The sequence below is a fragment of the Thermobia domestica genome, chromosome 10 (assembly GCF_964235325.1).
Source record: "Thermobia domestica chromosome 10, izTheDome1.hap1.1, whole genome shotgun sequence".
Classification (NCBI taxonomy): domain Eukaryota; kingdom Metazoa; phylum Arthropoda; class Insecta; order Zygentoma; family Lepismatidae; genus Thermobia; species Thermobia domestica.
This window is the reverse complement of record NC_137463.1, coordinates 234,418,933-234,438,024: the sequence shown is the minus strand read 5'-3', so window position 1 is coordinate 234,438,024 and position 19,092 is coordinate 234,418,933. Positions and strand designations below refer to the sequence as shown.

The window sequence follows — 19,092 nt, the reverse complement described above, 5'->3', positions numbered from 1 at the left end:
GTTTAAACCAGGTTTTTATGGTTTAAATGGTTTGCTCTAAATATTCATATCATATATGGATAGAAATAAGTTTGTTTCGCTTTGATGTTATTATGCAACAACCGGGTTATGCTGGAAGGGGTCACATAAGATTAAAGCGGAATAAAAACCGCTTCTCGAGTTACATCCGAGAGAAATTGTCCTCCATTTGAACTCAGAACCAGGACTAATTGGCCACAAATGCGATACGTCTGCCGACTCACTCACGAAGGAATCCTGATTAAAAAAAAAAAATACGTTGTACTGATCTTTACATGCTTCTTAATATAACTGTCAAGAGTCATTTCAGAAGGACAAAAAGATAAACAGTTGCACAAGTGAAACCATTACACAGAATTACATATGAACAATTTCAAAGTACTACGGAGTACAGAAGAACTAATTTAGTTCAAGTTAGTTAACAACGACTTTTATTGGTCCAAATTAAAGAAATACACCGACTTAATCTGCATATCAATAAGAAAAGTGAATAAAGATACGAATTATTTGAGTCCACTTTGGCTCAAACTCATTCATACATAGATAGATACCAAAGATACTTATTTCACTAAATGCCTCTCGTGGGGTCTGTATGACACCCCCCCCCCCCACACACACACACAAAGTACGGCATTTTCGATACATTTTATCAATAGTAAACATTGAAACGAAACAATATGCAGAATTTTTCTTCGATTGCAATTACATAACAATAATAACCACAAAAAATCACAAAACAAACATTTATAAACTTGTAAAAAAAGTTGCTTTTGTAGTATAATCTTTTTGAGTAATGAATGGGGAATTTAGGTCTGAATATAATACGAATAATATACGGGAGTGAAACGTGATAACCCACAAATGTGTGTTTATCAAGATTTTACAAACACTTACACTTTTACGAACGTTTTTTTGTTTTTTGGTTTAAACCAGTTGGTTTTTTTGAAAAAACCAGCTGGTTTAAACCTTGGTTTAAACCATGGTTTAAACCACCTTGGTTTAAACCAGCCAACCCTGGTTTGTACAGTACATGTTAGTTCTGTCTCCGTACAACATGGAATCGTTTAACATGGATTATGCGTGAAGAAAAGAAGGACATGATTTGATACAAATTTATTAGAGTAACTCAAACTCAATCAGGTAAGTAAACGATCAAACGAGTTTGTCACAAAACGTGTAAGAAAGAAATGGGTGGTTTAGTTCCAAGAACGAAAATCATTATAAAAAATGCAATGCTTGGTAAAAATGGAAACCCAAACAAATGGTAAAAATGTTGATCCGAAAATTGCTTCTGATGAATCTAACGTCAGTGGTGTGGCTGAGATGCAACTGGAAACTTCAGGTAACAACTAATTTTGTATCAACAATATATTTTTCATTATATTATGAAAATTTTATTTCGTACCTCTTCCCCACCACAGTTCTAAATTTTCTTTGAAACTTTACAACTTGGCATAGCTTGTATGAAGAGACCAGGTGAGAAACGCAAGGTATGGCAGTCGATCACGTAACTAACCAAGTGTGATACTTATTATAACGTTAGTGCTGAACTTCAAGGTCTGGGACAATTTGATCTCAATTTGTTTGTTTGTATGTATGTACCACGCTACAGGGTGCAATATTCAGTCTTTTAACATTAATTTTTGAGGATAGAGACACGAGGCGTCGGAATTTGCTGTATAGATTTTGACTGCGATCCCACGTAAAATTTCAAAATTAGTGGGTCAGATCCCACTTTAAACAAAAAGCCCTGTCTAATATAGCCTTGCTACTGATGCAAGATGTAATCAATCAAACTAAACAAACTAAATTTATATGTTTCGAACAAACTTGGGTTGCAGGATAAATTTGGCTTCAACTCAACATTTAGAGCACAAGGGACCCAAGTTCATTTTCAGAAAGGTTCACTTTTGCTCAGCAAACGTAATATCTTCGTAGCATAGGGTATGAAATAAATGAAACAAAAACCACGGGAAAGCGTGTGGACTAGAGTTTCATAGGACAACCGCTAGACAAGGGCGTTGACGGAATGGGGAGGAGAGCTAATTTTCCCTTCCCCCTCCTTGCTCATACATTTAAGATATTAACATTATACTTGTATTGTGTATGTTGCAGCGTTGGAATGATTAACAAGTCAAGCTCCGAATGTTATAGTCAATGATGCATAATTACGTTACATAAATGCAGAATGTGTCCAAAAGAATACATCGACGTAAAATGTCATATTTTCACAACCACGAATCCGAGATGAAAGAAAGAAAAACTACCTGAAAAAAAGGAATCTAGAATTTTGTATGATTGCCGCTAGATAGGGGCGTTCGTTTAGAAATCATCCGTCTTCTACCCTGAATTTCAGATTTTTGGGGCAGTAATGCAGATTTAGAAACATTTTGCTTAGCAAAGTCCAACATTTAAAAATTGAAGTCCTTGCACCGAATAAATACGGATTTTGATCATTGGCCGTAAGGAGCTATAGGCCTATATTGCTTTCTTGTATATTTTTTTTACCCAAGGATTTCAAAGGTGGCTCTACTTTCGAGTTTCGGGCCTGCTTAAAATTCAGGAAATTGGACCTAAGCAACTTCCCAGTTTTAATCATCTGTATGTTCTTCGTATTTATTCGGTGTAATTACCTCAGGCTTATTCTGTTGGACTTTGCTTATCAAAAGATTTCTAAAACTGTCTTACCGTCCCCAAAATCTGAAATGCAGGGTGCGGATGAGGGTGGTTGCCCTCCTGTTCCACTGACGCCCTTACTAGCGGCTGTCATATGAAACTATCCCACGCCTTTTCGCATGGTTTTAGTTACATTTGTTTTGGATTCTTGACTGCGAAGTATTATTTTTTGAAATAGAATTCATTTGCTGAGGAAAACTGAAGTTTATTGAAAATGGATTTGGATCTATTGTACTCTGAACGCCCCAAATATTACCTTTCGTCAATAAATTTTTGACTCAAAAAACAACCAATTACATAGACTTGCAGAAAATATAAAATTAGCACAATATGAAGTGTGCTTCAAACATTACTTTTCGAAAACGTAGCCCTATTATTATAAAATAATTTTATTAGCACCAGTGTTATGAAGTAGTAATCAAATTTTGCAACAAAAATCTCACCCGCCTCCACGAAACGCTAGCTTAGCCCCTAAAGGCATAACTACAAAACTTTTAGAAGCGGTAACTCGAAATGATTTTCTTTATGGTTAAAATAACCGCACAACAGCATTTCTGGTAAAATTCTAGCCCTCATTTAACATGACACCATTTGCATTTGAAATTTCGAATACTAAGCACAGATGTTCGCCATGATGCTTGATAGCACCATCTGATGTGTCAGACCACTTCCAAGATTCATCATTCTCCCTCAACCCGTTGTCAACGCACAAGGATGGTGAGGACTTTTGTTTTGCCATGTATATTGATAGATTGTGTGAAACCTCTATAGTTGGTAAATTTTAAAATCTACCTTAAAAGCTTACTATATCCAAGAAAATACTTACTGTATGAGAGTCACTGGCAAGAGGGTGTAATAAAAGGGGTCGTTATATGAAATAAGTTGAAAATTACTAATCTATACGGAAATGTTCTGTACCCAACACTGTGTAGTCTTAAAGAGAATAAAATAAATGAAAAGATCGGTTGAAAGAGCAAAAAGTCTTAATAAATACGTGATTACTAGACTTCGGATTTTAAGGCAAATGCCTATTTTGTTCCCTTTATAGGAAGTAAAAAATACTTCGGATCTTTACGAATCATGAGGAATTAAGCCTATTAAAACACTTTATAAGTGCCCTAAAAATGCCTAAAATGGAGTTTAGCACCTATTTTGGCCGTTTTGGCCTAAAAATGCCTAAAACTGCAAAAAATACAAAATTCCTGTATTTTTTAAATAAACTTTTTTTTTTTAGTGTTGAGTGAAATTTAATTGACAAATCTGAAGGCAGAGTGAGTGTGTTTGTCGAGGCTAATTTTAGTCTAACTCGTATGAAGAAGTGAAACGCAGAGGGTGGTTGTATGTAAAAAATTGTTTCTAAAAGTTGAGCTATTTCTGCTCAAGGTCAAGCCCATTTGTGAAAGACAAAGACAAACCATCCCTTTGCATCCTGCAGACACTGTACTGAAAGATCTCTATCTCTTTCTGTCTGTCTCTCTTTCCCCAGGGGCAAAACCAAAGCTATTGCTAAGTGCATATCGCAGTAACCAATATTCCCCTCCCTGCCGTTCTGCATTCTTGGAACTATTCCACCTTTTCTCTTCTGTAGCGGCTCACTTCAGCTCTTCTGTGATCCGTTCAGCTCTCTGGAATTTGGACAATAGTTTACACACACACATTCACAAATCAACACACAGCTCTATTGAAGCAAGAATCTCTTCGGGTCTTCGCTTTCAATATTTGGGAAAAACCAAAGTCCACGAACAGAAACGATTCATGAAGTGACGCGGTTCAGTTGACTGGAGTATCCATCCATGTATCATTTTCGGGTCAGTGCAGTGATTTATCTTAAACACGTAGTTCAAGAACGATACATCGTCTCTACAACGCATGAACAATTGGACTCAACGGCTTACAGCCCAGTCACAGATCTTGAGGATTCTTAAAAAGAAGTTTTGTATCATACGCAACAATGCCAAAGGAGAAGTCTTCAAAAAGTACCTTGATTCGCCAGTGGTTGCAAGAATTTCCAGATCTAACATACGATGGAAGAATAATCTTTTGTCCATTGTGCAGCAAGCAGGTAAGAAAAGCTATTTTTATTTACAGAATTTATAAATTTAATTAAATCAATTGTACACCCCCCCCCCTCCTTGTTTCTGTATAGCTAGCTAAAGTAAAACCTTTATCAATGGGAGGTTAACTATTTTAAGAGACAACGTTACTGAGCTGCTGAACTCGTGAAAATCTAATTTACATGGAATTTAGATCAGTTAAGAAAAAACATAAAAATAATCCTGTAACACAGGAAAATCTTTAAAATGTAAAGACTTCTAGCAGCCTGCTTAAATGAAATATATGAACGATGGTTTTGAAAGTGCTAATGGAAGAAAGTGTCTAGACTTACACATTCAACAGTTTTAGGGATTCTCGGGGATCTTGAGAAAAGCGGACATGGCATTCTCGGTTCTTTCCGAAGGACTCCCCCCCCCCCCGAAAAAAAGCGGTAAAGGTTAAAAACAATGTAAGTTAAAGTTGACATATTGTGTCAGTAACTCCAAAAGGGGTCCTCTTTTCGGAGAAAAATGTTTAATGCCAGCAATTACTCGACAGTTTCAGGAGCTTAAGAAAACATATTTTTGCTATCTCGTTTTTCAAAAGAAAAAAAAAAAAATACGAAAGAAGTTAAGAAAGGCGGGATTCAATTTTTTTTAAATGCCAACAGTTCCAAAAGTTTGAAAGAAGAAATGTGCAATGCCAATATTGATTATCTTTAAAAAGTTAAGGAAACTGGATATATCCTTTCATCCCGAAAATATCTAAAAACGAGGATTTCAGTTTGAAAGAAAAACTAGAAATGTCAATATCTTGAAAAGCATAAAAGATAGGAAAAATGTTTAAAGGCCATTTTTTTTTTTTTTTGTTATTTTTCTCGAAAAAGAAAGAAAAGATCTGTTAATAGTTAAATAACGGCGTTTGAGGTTCATAGATTGTCTCAGAACTTGTTTTACGAAGCAGAAACTTGTTTGTCTCTTTGTTTTTTTATTTATCAATTTTGCTCGAGGTGCTACTGTCTATTGTCTTAAGATGCTATTGATTTCCATCCATAGTTACAGACAAATAAATTCCACACAGGGGCAAGAAAAGAACAGTCTGACACTCGTCTAACAAGAATTACAATTGCGGATAATTTTATTTTAGGACAGATCTTAAGAAAGGAAGAATTTGTCTCTGATGTTCTCTCCCCAAAGCCAAAAAAAAAAAAAAAAAAAAGGAATTCTAATCGATTGCTCTCTCTCTCTCTCTCTCCTGATGAAGAATATCCATACACCTTTTGTCGCAGGGCCGCAAGAGACAACTAATTTCCAAAAAAAAAAAAAAAAAAATTAAAAAACGCCAATTTTATTTATTGTATCATGCTGATGTTCACGCTCAACTAAGGCATTGCTAATACTTTATTTTCGTTCTAACTTTGGTTTCTGTCAGTTGATAGTTGCAAAAATTTTGAATTTTTGAAATTTTAAAACGGCCCTTATTTTAAATTTTTGACAGGTCACTGATTTTCACACTGAAACATTTTAATCATATTTTGGGGAAAATTTGGTTCAAATCAGTTAAAAATTTTGTAAATTACAGTTTTAAAGAAAATTTTAAAGGGACGATATTTTGAAATTTTTCATGCAATTATTTTGGCATCCAAATCTCAAACAAAATATTGCCAAATTATGTTTTAATTTTTGCCAAGTTGGAGTGTGTCAGCATTCGAAATTAAATAAAATATAGTGCTTAAAATTAAATTAGTTACAGTGCTTAAAATTAAATATTATTTCTCAGATATTGATATACAATTTTATTGCTTCTGTCTGTAAATTGGGGATTATTCTGAAGTAAAATGCTCATCGATTAGTCTTTTATTTGATCTGTTCTGATTCGAAATGGGACTGGGGTATATTGGTCTTTAACGAGGTAGACCAACAAGTTTGCCTTTTTGTCAACTTTAAATCAATAATGTAACGTTCACCGATTAAAAAAAAAAAAAAAAAAAGCACATTACGACCAGAAAGGCAAGCAAACAGTGATGGTAGTTGTCGCAATTAGTGCTCTCAATCGGGTCAGTTCGGGTCGACATTTGGTTGGACACCCTCGAGTAACGGGTCGGGTCAGGTCAGCCTAACTCGGGTCACGGGTCGGGTAGCGTTAGACCAACTCAGTTCACCGGTCGAGTCGGGTCACCCGAGATAGTTTGACCCGACCCGACTGGTGAACTGAGTTGGTCTAACGATACCAGACTCGTGACCCGAGTTAGGCTGACCTGACCCGACCCGTTACTGAGGGTGTCCAACAATAAGCTGACCCGAACTGACCCGTTTGAAAATACTAGTCGCAATGTACACGAAGAAAATTAGAGAATTTGAAACCGAAATTAAAGTTAAAACGCCACCATCTTCACTAGTTTTGTAAGAAGCATTTGAAAATATATTTCTAAGCGTTTTTTTTTTTTTTTTTTTTTTTTTTTTTTTTAAGGTTTCTCAGGAAAAGAAGTGCCACTTAAAGCAACACATTGATGGTGCTGGACATCTTGCCAAATCTAAAGCGAAGAAATAACAGAAACAGACACAGTTAACTCAGCCTTCTGGATCTGGATCTGAATCTGGAACTGCGAACACATTTAATGCGGATCTTGCTAGAGCCCTTGTCGCTGCCAACATCCCATGGAACACACTTCAAAATGAAACATTCCGACAGTTTTTACAGAAGTGGTGCCAGCAATCGATACCGTGTGAGTCAACACTCAGGAAAACGTGTTTGGATTCTGAATACAACAATACACTTGATACAATCAGAAAGGATATTGGCGATTCCAGCATTTGGGTAGGCGTCGATGAGACTACTGATGCATGCAATAGATACATAGTGAATGTTGTTGTAGGAAAACTTGATGAAGATGGACCTTCAACTCCTCACTTGTTAAGTAGCAAGGAAATTAAGAAAGTGAGTGCCCAGACAATTGCTTACACCGTGAACAAAAGTTTGCAACTTCTGTATCCTAGTGGTGTGGATGATTCTAAAATTCTTCTTCTTTGCACAGATGCAGCTTCTTACATGATTGCTGCGTTTAAGAACCTAAAACCTTTCTACCCCAACCTCATCCATGTTACCTGTGTAGCACATGCTTTTCATAGAATTTCTGAAACAATCAGGAACGAATTTCCTCAAGTCAATGCCCTCATTTCTAACATGAAAAAAACTTTTTGCAAAGCCCCATCGAGAATCGCTGTCTTTAAAGAAAAACTGCCTGGCATTTCTCTTCCTCCACAACCTGTCCTAACGCGCTGGGGAACATGGCTTGAAGCAGCTTTGTATTACGCAGAGAACTTGGACGCTATTGCTGGTGTTGTTGGCGAACTTCCTGGTGTGGAAAACATTGCAAGTGTTTCAGTTTTGAAGGAACTTTTCAAAGATCCCATTCTCAAAAGAGATCTTGTATATATCAAGTCAAATTTTTCATTCTTACCTACGACGATCACTAAGTTGGAAGCTACGGGAAAGCCACTTAGTGAACAGGTGTCAGTAGTTAACGAAGCCGAAAAGAAAATCCAAAGTGCTACGGGGAAAGTTGGGGAAAAAGTGCAGTGTAAGTGGGAAAGTGTAGTGAAGAAGAATGAGGGATTTCTTGTGTTGGCTCGTATAGGGAAAGTTTTGATGGGAGAGGATGAAACCATCCCCGACGAAGTGGAAATGAAAAATGTATCGAAATTTAAGTATGCTCCTGTAACATCTGTCTCAGTGGAAAGATCGTTTTCGGCAGCAAAGATGATCCTTACAGACAAAAGAGAGAGATTGACAGTCGAAAACTTTGAGAAACTGTTGGTAATTTACTGTTTCCAAAATTACGAATGAGCAAGTTGTGTACTGAATGAATCACCTGATTCACTGAAAACAAAAGATGTTAATAAAAAGGGGTATGTAATAATTTATACTATTATTTTTAGAGCCTATTTTTAATTTTTAGCGCCTATTTTCCTATTTTTAGTACCTATTTTAGGCGCCTAAAATTAAACTTTTTGGTGCCTAAAATTCCGAAGTCTAGTGATTACACGATTTTGAAATATGTTTAAAATAATATTTTAAACTGTTCAAAATGTTTAAAACATGTACTTTTACTTTTTTGTGTGTTTTTTAAAACATCTTTAAAACATTTTAAACACTTTTTTCATGTTTTAAACACGCGTTTTGTTCTTTTTTTTTTAAAAAAAACTGTATTTTTTCCAACCCTGCTAACTTTTGACCAAGTTGGAAAATTAGAATGCGTTGCTGCCAATATTTACTTAAAAGACTTCCGTTTCTTTCAATTGACATTTGGATTAGCATTTTCTTACTTACCCAGTTGCTGTGATTTTCAATTTCTTTATGAACTTGGCAATTGGCAAAATTGAATGTTTATATAATCAGATTAGTTTTAAGTAGGTGGGAATTTGTCGCCAGATACAAAATTTCTCATCCTACGGCCTCGCGCCTCATAAACCTACTAACATACCAAAATTCCTAGTTTTTATTCCGATTTCAATTACGGTACCTAAAATATGAGATTTTGTACATCCAAAAAGTCTATTTAAATTACACAGTTTTTTGTCTCTTTAAAGCTGCTAAAAATGGAAAATATTCACTTTTGGAAATTTTCTATATAGTCCCAGGAGGCTAAAAACTTTGCCAAATTTAATCCTTGTAGTTCTACTGGAAGTGCCTATACTGTAAAAAATCGTTGTATTATTTCAACGACATGCCTATGTGTTAGCACGATTGTGTTAAAATATAACACAAACAAGTGGTTAGAACAACTCACTCTCCGTTTGGAGTTGTGTGTCAAATGCCGCTAGTTGAAATGACACACAGCCTGTGTGTTAACACAAGTGTAGAATCTTCGGTGTTGTTTTCTGCGTGATTGCCATATATGTTGGGTATCTAATTATAAAGGCTTATGAACTGAAGCTACAGGCAAACACAGTAGAAAGAAATACTTAAACAAATCCAAGTATACGCAAAATTTCAAAATACAAACCGCGCGATGTGTTTTCAATTGTTTTACAAAATGTTTCTGAAGAAACCCTAACAGCACAAGATGTGCTAGGCATGTACCATTTTGGGGTTCTAAATTCATCTCCCACATTTGATGCATTTATTGCTTCTTTTTCAAAGCGGTTGTGTACTAGAAGCAACAAACGCATCAACTTTATTAGATGGCAACTGGCGCCGATCATTTGAAAGTGAATATGGAAGAACTACAAAATAAAGTAAATAGACAGTCGTCATTTTGTAATAAAATTAGGTCTACATGGCGAGCAGATTTTATCCCGAACGGTTATCGTCGAATATACGCGGGTTAAAGGAGCACTCTGATTAGCCAAATTCAAAAGACCTTAAGAATTTATCCCTCTACAAGCGACGGTTTACGTGTTATAGGCTGCCAAAAACATGAAAAAAGGAATTTTAAAGGTCCATAGCTCCAAAACTATGGGACCTACCGCAGTCGGGTCAAGACTTAACTTAGGAACTAGTATGTGCCCTATCCAAAAATGCGTATGTCAGAATCCTGAGGTGCTTCCACAACAATTTTTATAGAGGGAGTTTAACTACGGGCCTATGATATAAAGTATTCTCCAACTACCTCCATAAAAATTGTTGTGGACATCTTAGGTGAATTGAATTTTGGACATCTTAGGTGAACTTTGGACATCTTAGGTGAATTGAATTCTGTATGGAAATGGAAAACATTTCAGTTTTATTTAAATCTTGGAAAAGAAACATTCTCTGTGTGCAAGAGGTTAATCTATACACATGACGATACATCACTCCAAATGTTTTAAACATATTAACTGGCAGAGTATATAGTTATCCTGGGGGCAAGAAAACAAAGGGATTTTTACTGAAATTAAAAATCGTAGTATGGTGGTACGTACCATACGCATGAACTTACTTTGGAGGAGGGGTCCAAATTCAATGCGAAGATAAAGTATTTTCAGATTTGTCAATTTTCGAAGTTTATGTTTATAATTCCGTACCTATACGTCCGAGCGCAAGTGAACTACGTCAGTCAAACATCGGTCCTTACTGAATAAACTTGGGCACAGATCGTTGCAATTGCGTAATTAGGAGGCGCACCATAAATTCGTATTTAGGTTCTAAACATCGTGTGTGTGAGTTTTATCGGGGTTCTCCCGTTTCCTTCCACTTTTTTCATTCCACCATTTCATTCATTTCTCATCATCAGCGTCTACTTTAGCCTAACCGGCATAACCGTAGGACGTGAAACTAAAAGATTTCATTTCATTTCATTTTCGTATTAAGGTTCTAATCCTTGATTTTTCTCACTTTTATATTTACCATAATCTATTAATTTTTAATTACTAGCTTCGTTTATTCAATATCGACATGATACTTTCAGGATATATTAGTGGTGGGCTAAGGTTTATTTGAAGATAGTTGCATCTGTCTCTTAGCAGTATTTCCAGCCATAGAACTATTTATTTCAGACTTTTTTTGGTAAAAATTTCCTTTTTTCCCTTCTAAAATTTGCCTCTTATTTCCTTCTCTTCTATTGGCTACATTGGAACGAACATACCAGATTCTGGAAGCCTCATCCTTGACTTACACAACGCACTATAAAAAGTTTCACTTGGATAATTGGGGACACTACAATTCCGGTCTTACAGTATACCATATTACATAATTTTAAGGATAATAGTGACTTTCTAGGAAAAATGATATACTTTTTAAAATTACATGCTTAATTTGAGAGATATCATCATGATACTAGCTGAATATATTATTGGTGGGCCAAAGATTACTTTAAAATTGTTTGCTTCTGAGTGGTAGCAATGTTGCCAGCTACAGAAAATGTTAATTGTAATTGTTTGTAAAAAATTTGGGAAGTTTATCCTTTCCCCCCTATTATTTCAGTGTCCTTGGCTATATTCAAACCAACGTACAACTGTCTGGAATCATTCTTGGCCTACAAAACGCACCATAGAGGAGCACGATTGAATAATTAGGGAAGACGGTGAACCACCATGTATGCTGATTTTTGCTTCTGACGCGTAAGAAATGCCAAAATTTGACGTGTATTATGAGAGAGTTTTTTCTTTCTCTCTTTGTATGGCAGCCAGCGACTTCAGGTTTTTACTGTACCTTGTCAACATACCAGAAAATTCTTTTTAGGTGACTTGAACCCCTGTGGCTTCGGTGTTCCCAGCTAGAAAAAATCATGAAATTCGGCTAGGGATATTTTTTTTTTAAATTTCACTCCTACATTTTTTCAATAATCCCTCCCGTTAGCAACACTGCAATCTAACTTACACCAAAAAATAGCCATGTCCCTCTTCTAAAATACAAGACGTAAACGATATCAATCGGGATAACAGTGTTTGGGCAATAAATCATTAACTGAAAGTCTACCAAAAACCCCAAAATCGATTTTGTCCCGAAAGGGTTAATGAGATATGCGCGCCAAAGATTTCGGGCTCTAATTTAACGTGCCCCCCCCCCCCCCAAAGTTTCTGGGCTGGTCCAGAGAATGAATGGCCTACATAGTACTGTCTACGGGCTGGATAGGCTACCAAATTTCAGCTTTCGTTCTCCCATAGTTAATGTGATATAGGCGCCGAAAATTTGGGGGCTAACTTCACCAGAGCCTCCCAACTTTCTGGGCTAGTCGAGATAAAGATCGATGGGCTAACAAATTTCATCTTTTGGGCCAATATAGTTAATAAGGTGTGAAAATCAAAGTTTTGGGGCGTTAACTTAACGTGAGCCCTTAACTTTTTGGGCAAGTTGAGATAATGAGTGTACCAGGTACTAAACTTCATGGGCCTTCCAACCCATTATTATTTAGCATTTGGGGCACTCAAGGAACACAGATACAGGGTCTCCAAATGTGAAAATGAAAATGCAATCTTTAAGTTTTATGTCCGACTGTCATCCTGGGTAGACTAAAGGAGACGCAGATGATGAGAATAAATGGAATGGTGAAATGAAAGAGTTGTGGGAAAGGGAAACTCCAAGAAAACCCTCACACACGGTGTTTGTTCACCACAAACCCCACTTTGCGCAAGTTGGTATAGAACCAGGGCCCCGCAGCATGTGTGAACCCTCTGCCACTAAGCCACTGCGGCCCGGAAGTCCTCGAGACGAGACACATAGGCGTATACCTAACGTGTAATTTGTTCGTAGCGGGAATTTCTGTTATGGTATAGTTAATTACATACAATGAAAAACCGAAAATGTGATGTGGACAATAGCGAACAAGCAATAAACAATCTGCGTGATTTGTTTTAGATTTCGGAAAATAGGTTCTGCCAGATTTACGCTTATCGACTGTAATCGTTTATTTATTTATTTATTTATTTATTTGGGAGGGAAGCAAAGTATAATACATTTCAGTCATTACACATGCAAAGAGATGTTTTATGGTAATTGTTTTTTGCTGAAATATAACTTCGGTATCTTTTATACGTGTTTAGGAGCTGAGATTATTATCTAATAATTATAAGGAAGATACAAGTTTTTTTTTTTTTTTTTTTTTTTTTTTTTTTTTTTTTACGAAGATACAAGTTTTTCACCTTCGTACAACAATTCATGTTTAATAGGCGTATAGAAGGGGCTCATGCCCAAAACATTGGGACTCCATTTCTGGGGCCCCATGTTGGGGGCCCGGTTCCTGACCACCACTGTGCTGAGGGGAATCGGATCTTTCCAACGTCACCATCTGTATGCAACAACTCCATGCTGAAACGAGAAATAGAGTGGACTCAAGCCCAACATTTCGGAACCACATTTTCTGGAGCTTCGAGGCCAGGGCCCAATTTCTGACATTACCGCTTTCGTTAATCGACCCCGACCTTTCAAACGCTAACACTATAGTACAACACCATGTTAAATAGGCAAATAAAAGAGACCTGAACCCAAGCTTTTGGGATCTCATTTCTGGAGTCTCAGGTCCCGGAGCTTTCCAACACCACAATATGTATCCAATAACTCCATGCTTAAAAGAAAAATATAATGAAGCCAAGCTCAAAATTTCGGGACACCATTTTTGGACCTTTGAGACAAGGGCCCAATTTCTGACGTTAACACTGTGCTCAGACGACCCGAACATTTAAAAACTTCACCACCCACCCACATACAATTCCATGTTTAATAGGCGTATAGAAAGAACCCGCGCCCAAAACTTCGGGACCCCATTTTTCTGGAGCCTCATGGCTGGGGCCCGGTTTATGATATCACCACTGTGCTCGGGAGACCCGGACTTTTCCAATGCCACCATCTGCATCCACTAACTCCATGTCTAACACGGCTTCCCCATTGTAGGAGGACTTTGACGAATTTTCTGCAGGTTCTTTACAACTATTTACAACGTTTCAAACTATTCATAAGAAATGAAATTTCAATACATTAGAAACTATGTTCTTTTAAAATGTTCAAAATGGATGACAGCATTGATTTCCAGTAATAGTTGTAAACTTTCGTAATTTTATTCTCTATTTGAATAGTAGTTTAATTTCGAATCTTTTACGGTTAAAAATATTTTTGTGAAATGTAACGGAATACATTGAAATGCTCCTACCCCCACGGGTACGTGTTCCAATTATAAATCGATTTGAGGTTCAGCGTACAAACGAGAAACTCCCAAAGCGAAGTACAATATTGTAACGTTGTTGACATACATATGAATAACTGGTGATTAGGTCGTTAAGCTGTACATAAAATCATATAAATTTTCATTCATATTACGCAGACAAGTACACACAGAACAGCATATGAATCTTTATCTGACTTTTGTTTCTCTAACTTTCTGATAGCCTTTAGAAATAATATCTTTACAATCGAAATATTCGTTAAACATTATTATTATTATTATCCTTCAATATTCATTATACATCATATTCTTCATTACTTTAAATTCTTCATATTACATAACTATTTTACATTATATTCCGTCGAAGCTGTTTCAAAGTTAGTATTACACTTCTGACATAGTCATCATTACAAATCATAATTGATTCTCAATCCATACGCCTGTAACTTGTCCATCCTACCTGCAGTGTGGATCCTACGCAGTTTCGATCCTACGCAGTTTCGACGCTACGCAGTTTCGACCGTACGCAGTTTCGACGCTACGCAGTTTCGACCGTACGCAGTTTCGATCCTACGCAGTTTCGACGCTACGCAGTTTCGACCGTACGCAATTTCGATCCTACGCAGTTTAGGTCGTGTGGAGTCCATGAATATAACTCTAATTTATAGCTGCACAGGTTAAACAAATTAAAGAGAGAGAAAAAAAAATATATTTTTTGAGCGCATGATTAAAACTTAAATTATTTCAGGGCAACTGCGTAGGATCGAAACTGCGTACGGTCGAAACTGCGTAGCGTCGAAACTGCGTACGATCGAAACTGCGTAGGATCGAAACAGGTTTTGAGCTGAATTTTTCGATCGTACGCAGTTTCGATCCTACGCCGCATTCCCAACACCGCAACCTCACACTGGGGCGCTGGCGAAGAGAACTTACGCTATTCCCTTGATTATCCCATAAGCATGCCCTCACTATAGGACCATCGTGGGGCCAACGTGCCTAGGGGAATGGGAATACAAGAAAGCCATTTCCGTCAACAAAATGAAATGAAATGAAATCTCTGAGTTTTACGTCCCACGTTATGCCGGTTAGGCTAATGGAGACGGTGATGAGTGATGAATGAAATGGTGGAATGAAGAAAGTGGGAGAACCCCGAGAAAACCCACGCACACGGTGTTTGTCCACCACAAAGTTCACTTGGCGGGGGTTGGGATCGAACCCGGGACCCAAAGCACCAGAGGTGAACGCTCTACCACTGAGCCACCGCGGCCCCTCCATCGACAAAATCGCATGGCTCCTGAAAAGGAAGATTTGGAGCTAAAATGAACTAAACTGTCAAACCAAAGGGATAGACCCCCCCCCCCTCCAGCCCAAAAAAACAAGAGATGTGGATTTTTACAATCATTTTGCGCTCCTATTATTATTATCATTAGTTATTATTTTACTTTTTCATGTTTTAATAGTTTTTTATACTTTTTGTATTTTTAAAGACTTGGACTTCGGACAACACAAACCCTCAAAGCATACAACCGTAGGCCAGATCGGTGTACGTCCAACCTAGGTGGAGAAAGACGTTCACGGACCATCCATTCCCCAAGACTCCCACTACCCAATCGCGAATCTAGCAGCAATATTCGCGGCTGAGAGGGCATGCAAGAACATGCGGATGAGGGGTGATACATGAATGAGAAATGAAGTCGTCCCCTCAACTCCATCCCCTCCCTGACGAAGACAGTCTGCTACAAGAAGGAGGCTCCACATACAATGCCGTATTTCCAAGAAAATTCTGTAGGTGCTCGAATTAAATAGTAAACAATACAGCTGTATATACTGTTTACAAGTGTAGGTTTCCATTAGATGCCCTATACAACACTTAAAATAAGTATATATTACAAATAATTGCATTAGATATTTTCCGCCATTGTACTATAGCAGTGTACAAAAGCTACATTTCATTTTAAAAGTATAGCGATCCTAGTGTGAAACCGTTAGTTATAGGAACTCATATCACAGCGGAAAAAAAAAAAAAAAAAAAAAAAAACATTAAGGTACTCATCAATGCCAGATACAAGCATTAACATAATCTACCCTTCTCTACGATCCGTGATGTTATAGCTGCCCCTCAGATAAGACATCCAGTGACATTAAAAAACATGGTTTTCAATAATCTTCGATGCGCGCAAACTACCAATGCTAATGCGTCTGTATCCTAAAGAAACACCACCGCACAGGTCTATCGGTTAGCCCTGCTCTGACTCGGTTACATATCATTCGTGCTTTTCAGTCGTCATATTGTTTTCTTTCTTTTTTTACTTTTTTCTGCATTGTAGTTTTTATGCTATTTACATCCAGACGCTGTTTTTATATATGAATTATGCAAGAATGTAATTTTTCAACAATTATTTCTGGTGATCCTTGTACTTTTTATCTATGTAAGTGGGATATTGTCTTTTCATACAACGAAACTATCTGGGTAAACTTTAGTGGTATACTTCTAGACCTACAATAAAGCACTTAAGCACTAAAAATTATTAGGTTAGGTTACTTTACACTAAGTATTCTAATCAAGCAGTGTTGCTGAGAACAACTTCAATTCATGATATATGAACGCCTATTTCTCCCGTATTAGAAGGCACCAAAACACCACGAAAACTACTTTCTCCGCAGGTAATACTGACATTTCGAAAAATGTTCCCTTCGTTGCCGGCTTTTCCCACATATATTTTGCACTCTGTACTCTTGCATTACACCGGAAACAGTAAGTTCCTCTACGCTTGTTGATTTTCACTTCCTTCATCCACTTTCTACATTGTGTTCTCTAATTCAGTAACGCTCAACGCAGAAATATCTAATCCAATGCAGCGATTCACAATGCTCCTAAAGCATTCTCGTATTAAACATAACTTTACTCCCAAGCTTATATACCTAAAGAACTTCAAAACATCATTTCTTACTTCCTTTCTTCTGTAAATTTTCCGAAATTTTAGTAAAAATAGAGGACCACCACTAAAGTAAACCCACATATTTTGGAGGGCAAAGAAATATTTCAACAATTGTTTTCACTGCTATACCTAAACTTGACCAGCACAGGCGAAAATACTGGTAACTTAGATATAACATGAACGATGCCTAGATGGAACTCCCACCTGGGTCGCCCCTTCAAATTATTCATCGTATCTGTTCCAGTCCTTTTTATGGCATTTATTCCGAAGTTGGGCGTCCGCTTTCGCTACGTTTTTTCGCGGTTATCTACTTTCCACACTTTCTGTAATTTGTTATTATGTTCATTAATCCGTGCTCTCCACAAACTTTTAAAAGATTTTGCTCGTTATCAACGTATTGCTTCACAAATGTTAAAACTGTTAGTTCATTGCCCTTGTACATTCGCCATCTTGGTAACATAAATGCTCGTTTCTTTCCCACAATGCAACTGTTCGGTTGCCTTGCGCCAAGTAGTTCCCTCTACTCGCCGTATAGTCCCATGTTTATAACCGCTTATATATAACAAATAAACAGATTTTTCGACACTTTTATATATTATCAAGCATACAAACGATCAAATTATCTATATCTTTCCTGTAAATTTTAAAATAATTGCTGGAAACGGATGCCCAATTTTGGAACTTAACCCCTTTTTATTATTAACATAGCCCTTTGATACCTTCTTAAGTACGATCTCGGTTGTGGAATAGGTACGAACATTGTTGACAGATTTATTGAGTGCCTTTGGTAATATTCAAAAAACGAAATTGGCCTATGTTTAGCAGAAGGGGCCCAGCTCTTTTCTGAAAAAAAAAAAAAGTTACAATTCTGGTAACTTCTCATTACATTCGGTTAGTTTAAGGTAGGTTAGGTTAGATTAAGTTAGTGTAGTTTAGTTCATGTTATATTAGTGTAAGGGCCTCGCATAATTTTCCAAAAAAAAATAGAATTTCGCTTATTTCTACTAATATTACGTTTGTTTAGGTTAGTTAAGATTAGCTTAGGTTAGTTTATGTTAGGTTAGGTTAGATTTGGTTACGTTATGTTACGTGTAAGCACTTGCATCATTCATTTCTCCTGTAAATTTTTTTGCGTGCTTCTGGACCCCTTGTACTAAACATACTCCACGAAATTAAACATTCGTTGTTATGTTTCCTGTAAAGTAGATCTGTACGTTTGGAATTATTACGATGTAGTATAAAATAATTACAAAACACAAATACATACACAACATATACAAATTTTATGGTATACTTCTTTAAATATTCTATTGGTGTCAAATATTCAGATACTGTTTCCATTACCAACAGCACAAAAACAACAGTTTATAAAATCTACAACATTCGTTTTACAAAATGTACACTAAACTAACTTTCCACCAAATACATCACTCCGATCACTTCATACAAGATTTCTTTTTCTTCTTCTTCTTCTCTTCGTTATCTTTTAGACTCAAACGACAATCACATATATCTCTCCTATTAAATTTAAAGGAATGCACCAGGCAATAGCCAACGTGTGCTATAAGTGGAGAAAAGGAATAATTAAATTAATAACAAGTATAACATTGCAATATATGTAGCCAATCCGTTTCAAGATATCGTTTATCCAAACTGAATAGGAAGGTTTCAGAATTTACTATGTATAAGTACTATCTTATATTACTTCATTCAAATTTGTATGTCCAAAGAGTAAAAACTTCTATATTTGTGAATGTCTTTAAAAGTTCAACTTATAGGGCCTTATGCAGAGTCGTTCTGACGCGTGATTAGAACAATACTAAAACGTTCGACTAACATATGTTGCCT

The 19,092-nt window shown here is 36.7% G+C and overlaps 1 protein-coding gene across 2 annotated transcripts in view; it reads right to left on the bottom strand.

The window, feature by feature from the left end:
• LOC145663091 (uncharacterized) overlaps positions 1–18,717 on the bottom strand; it is a 57,622-nt gene extending 38,905 nt beyond the window's left edge. The window contains exon 1 of one of the 2 annotated variants that reach the window (XM_081729360.1): positions 18,657–18,717. The gene's annotated coding sequence lies outside the window, so the exon portion shown is untranslated. Of the gene's footprint in view, positions 1–18,511 lie in introns of both variants that reach the window. The other variant, XM_081729359.1, reaches the window with a different exon arrangement.
• Positions 18,718–19,092: the final 375 nt, after the last annotated feature.